At 38.2% G+C, this 4,951-nt stretch overlaps 1 non-coding gene across 1 annotated transcript; it reads left to right on the forward strand.

Moving 5' to 3' along the window:
• Positions 1-4,285: 4,285 nt before the first annotated feature.
• On the forward strand, positions 4,286-4,392 carry LOC111723641. The gene has a single exon (XR_002772141.1). It is a non-coding gene; the product is annotated as a U6 spliceosomal RNA (small nuclear RNA).
• Positions 4,393-4,951: the final 559 nt, after the last annotated feature.

The raw sequence follows: 4,951 nt of genomic DNA on the forward strand, positions 1-4,951 counted from the left end.
GCAGTGACTCCCACTCTCAATCCGCAGACCTCTGCGGGTGAGGCAGGAGATGAAATGCAGTGCGTCCCTCTGTAATTTATATTGCCACAACATTCCATCTCGGCCACATTATTCAGTCACACAGAGCTCACACGTTCTTTTGTTGGTTCAAAGGACTTTCCAGAAGGCTTAAGTATATACTCATCTTACTGTGAGAGACGGCGTTGCTGCCTTTTGATAAAATTGTGAGTTAGGGTTCATCTGGTTGCCTGTTTTTGCTTGAAATACAATCTGACTTCTAAGCGGCCCCTTTCACTTTCACAAATAAGACAAAAAGTGGATCTGGTCCCAAATAGGACAAAAGCCAGGGGGCATCTGGTTTTGCCTCCCCCGTGGTATCTCTGCTTTGTTTTAGATTTGGGTAAGTGATAATGACCAAAAAAGGAATTCAAAGCCATGCTTTTAAGCAGAGAAGAATGCATTAAATCTCCAGGTGTGGTCAGCCAAATACGGTATTTTTCTTGGAGATATTTTTCAAAATGATAAAGAGTCAAAGTAATGAGTCAATCAGGCCACCGTAGGCTCACATATCAATCTTTTTCAAAATCTTTCTGCATCTCTATGCCCTGGGTCTTGGTTAGAAATCAGAACAGATTTCTTGTGCTTTTCAAGACAATTCTTTGTGATGCTGCTGCACCATACTTATCATCACCCTCAGCTCAATGTACCATACCGTAGTCCAATCATTAGATACTTCTGGAAAACGAAGTCATTGCACAAGGCTTAATTCAGGAAGAACAGATAAGAAACTTCACGAAATGCTGGCACCTGGTTTGTGCAGGCACAGTGAATTCCTAACCCCAACCCAGGATTCCTTGGGTACCTTTGCATCACTTTCTGATTTTTCTATTCACTCTCCTTCACTTTCCAAGTTCATAGACCTGGGCATATGGCTTATACATTATGGTTTATGAGGAAGGGTATAACGATTTTTGACTCATTTTATTGCCTTTGTGCCGCATCAAATGAAATTGGTCTTCTCTTTAATTCATCACCAGTAAAATATTTCATATGAATCTGTTGTTAATCCTGTACTTTAAAATGCTAATAGCCTGCTTAAGTATATTTTACAGACTGAACTACAGTGACCTCAGACATAGGCTTTAGTTTTGTAATAAATTGACGTCAGTTAACAATCTCGGTATGTAATGTGGAATATTGCTACAGTCACTGTGCTTAACACCTGCCTGTAAGTTAAGCCAGGAGAGATCTCTTCTGAAAAACAAATCCTTATATAACACTTCCTGGGATACTGTGTCCTTAACCCCCACAATGTTCCCTTCCTGTACTGCAGTCTTCCCCACCTGATGTCAGCAAACACACTCTTGGTATAAGACTGTGCAACAAGGAAGAACATGAACTTTGGCCTCAGAAGGACCTGGATTTGATCCTAGGTTGTGCCCAAACTTTTGATAAATTATGTAACCGTCATCAAACTTCACTTGCCTAATCTGTGAGGTAGAGATTTGATACTTACATTTCTAGGCTGGTGTAATGTCAGAAGTACTTTGCAAATGAAATGATGTTTGTGTCACAACCAGAGATGGGTGGTGAATCAGTAGTTGCACTAACTCTGTTATTCTATTGATGAGTTGTAGAACCATAAGTTATGATCTTGTATCAATCTTTTTCCCAATTATGGCCTCAAAACTTTCATCCACTCATTCATTCATTCATTAAATAATAATTTATTGAACAACTCAACCTACAGCTATAATTACAGACAATAAGAATATTATCAGTAATTAAGAGAGAAACGTTTGCTATTTCTTTTGCTAGTAGGAATCTTTTTTTTATTTATTTCATAAATAGTTATATAATTCTTGCTATATAGCAAGCACTGGTCTAAGTATCTTACAAATATTAACTAATTCAGTTATAAAAATTCTAGAGGACTTTATATTACTTTAAAACCAAACCGCTAGTCAGTGGTGGAAGCAGGAATGAGCTCTCATAGACCAGCTTCAGAGTCCATGCTCCTAGCCACTTAATCATGGTGCTTCTCCATGAATAATTGAATATGATTAATTCTAATTGTAATAAGTGACATGAAAGAGATGCATAGGACACAGTAAAATGAGGACCCCAATATCTGCCCAAAACTGACACTTTCAGAACTCATTATATTCTGTGGTTTGTGGAGTCCATGATTCCTTGAGTCTTGTTCTCTAAGCTCTTTACACCATTGACAAAATAACATGATTTAAAAATTGAACAAATATCACTCTGGTGATTTATCTGCTAGTTAACTTGCAAAAAAAAAAAATGGTCTAGGCAATTGCTTTTAAATATTATTATACAAATGTTACATTAATTTAGAAACCTTGGCTAAGTCTATTCGCATTCCTCCAACTCAGTATTTTATTTAATAAAAGCACTTCTTTCCAATTGAATGGTACAGCACTGCTAAGCTCAGTTAACCAAAAAAAAAAAAAAAAAATTAGGTACTCTGTGACCATTGCTGACAATGTATTCAGCAGCAAGTTCCTATACTAACCTGACAAAGGCAGGGCCAAAAGAGAAATGTCACTCCAGAATAAATCACAGGAAAAGTAACCAAGGTTGTCTTTTTTCTTTTTTATTATGGCCTTGTGTTTTTAAGTACTTATCTTGCTATTGGTATAAGTAGCCCTTACAAGAAAAAAAATTACTCTTTGCTAGAAAGTAAACTTCTTGCCAACAAAAATCTGTCTGTTTGATCCACTGCCATTTATATTATTAAAGTGAGTACAGGCACATAGTAGGTGCTCAATAAATCCTCTTGGAATATCAAATTTTGAACAGATGTCTCTTTGGTTACATTAGTACTAGTTAACCAAGAAAGTCTGAATAGCTTTCATATTGCCTGGTTAAAAGTTAGCCAGTTCATCTCCTTGTTTCTTTCCTTTCCCAGCTATGAAAGACCTATTCTCCCTGAAAAAATGCACAGGCAGACAGCACTTTGATGACTGTGCTCAATTTCAGCTTGCCAGATGTTTATAACTTTATTTTTAACTGCAATTAATATCTTTGTTTTGCGGTAGTGGGAGGAGAAACATAATGATATACAAGCAAAACCAAATATGCCAAAAGAATGCATATGTACTTTTGCTGGAAGGAGCGTTCAAAGTTTGACATGGTGAGTAAGTAACCCCAACTGATTAACTCTGTCCTTGACTAGAATGCTGACTCACCATATGACTAACCACACATCAGATATTTGTCTTGGGCCAACCCTGGTTGACTCATAATCGATGGTTTAAGATGAAGATCTAAGCTACCTTTGATCTTCTTGTAAGAATTTCAAAGAAGATAATACCCTGTGTACCAGCAGTGCCAACTTGACTGCCATAGGGGTTGTACCCATCTGCCATTTATTCTGACTCACTGGAGAAAAAGTTGAAACAATAGTGATTCTGTCTGTAATATAACTTTCAAATTTGCACCTGGGGCTGCAGAGGCTGATAAAGGTTATACCAAGTTGTGCAGTGTTGAAGAAATAAGCATTGAAAGCATGATGTGGGCTTTCAAAAGTAATCGTCTCCCCCACATTAGACAAAGAAATCATATCAAAAATACACCATTTTCTTTCCCCATTTTATAACCATTTACCCACTTTAAATTTTTATGTGGTCAAGAGTTGTGGGCTTTACAAGCAGAAATTGAGGAGAGTTTGATGTGAAGGATATTTATCAGGGATTAACAGCTGGAGAAGGCAGGAACCAGCAGGAAGATTAGGCAGAGAGAAAAGTCAAACTTTGAGGCCAGCCCAGCAAAACTTTTACTGGGTGCTTAGGGACCTCTGGGGAACAATATGGCCGGACCTACTTGCCCCTCAGGGAGTCAACCTGACTGGACTTTGGCGCCCCCTAGAGGTCAGTCATTGGCTGTGGGCTGCTGGGGAAAGGGCATGATCTCAGCCGGGTGGGATCTGTTGTTGCTCAGAAAGATGACAGAAGAACTGACAGCAGGAGATGAGAGGAAAGCACCACCAGGACGGCAGGCAAGTCTTTCTGAAGGGGATTTGGGTGATGCATCTCTCTGTGTACCAAGTGTATTACTCTTTAAAGAGAAAAAGGCAGAATATGGTGAAATTTCTAGGAAGCAGACAAAATTGCTTGAGAATAAAAATACTACCAAAAGATCTAGTATGATTTAGTACTTGCGATGCTAGTGTAAAGCTTATTATTTTCTGTAATATGCAGATCTCTGTGACCGATGACTCTATCACTGAACTCTGTGTTGTACTCAAAACTATATTAAGATAGTGCTGGCTTTGGCAGCACATATACTAAAATTGGAACAATATGGGGAAGATTAGCATGGCCCCTGCACAAGGATGAGACGCAAATTCATGAAGCATTCCATATTTAAAACAAACAAACAAAAAAACCCTATATTAAGGTATCATCAAACAGTTGTCTAGTAATTGGCTGGCTTTTCTGACTATCATGTTTTTAAGAAAAGACACAGTCATATGCTCCAAATGGTTAGAATTTACTGTAGATGGGAAGCTTACCCTTAATGTGTGGAAGTAATATAAATCTAAATATGACATAACTATATATGCATGTACCTATAAGTATTCACATACACACATGAACATCTCACTCAAAAATTTTGAACTGAGATTTACAAAGGATACAAGATTAATTTTATGTGTTGGACTGACTGGACCATGAGGTGCTCAGATATTTTGTCAAACATTACTGGCGGTTTGTCTGTGAGGGTGTTTGGAAAGAGATTGATATTTGAATAACTAGACTAGGACCAATAAAGCAGTTTGCCCTCCCTGATGTGGGAACCCCCATCCAATCAGTTGAAGGGCTGAAGAGAAGAGAAAAGGCTGATCCTCCTGCAAATGAAAGGAAGTGCTTTCTGCCTGACTGATGAGCTAGGACACTGGTCTTTTCTTACCCTTAGACTTGAGCTG

This window comes from Otolemur garnettii, unplaced genomic scaffold (genome assembly GCF_000181295.1).
Source record: "Otolemur garnettii isolate 467f Iridium unplaced genomic scaffold, OtoGar3 scaffold00013, whole genome shotgun sequence".
Taxonomy (NCBI): domain Eukaryota; kingdom Metazoa; phylum Chordata; class Mammalia; order Primates; family Galagidae; genus Otolemur; species Otolemur garnettii.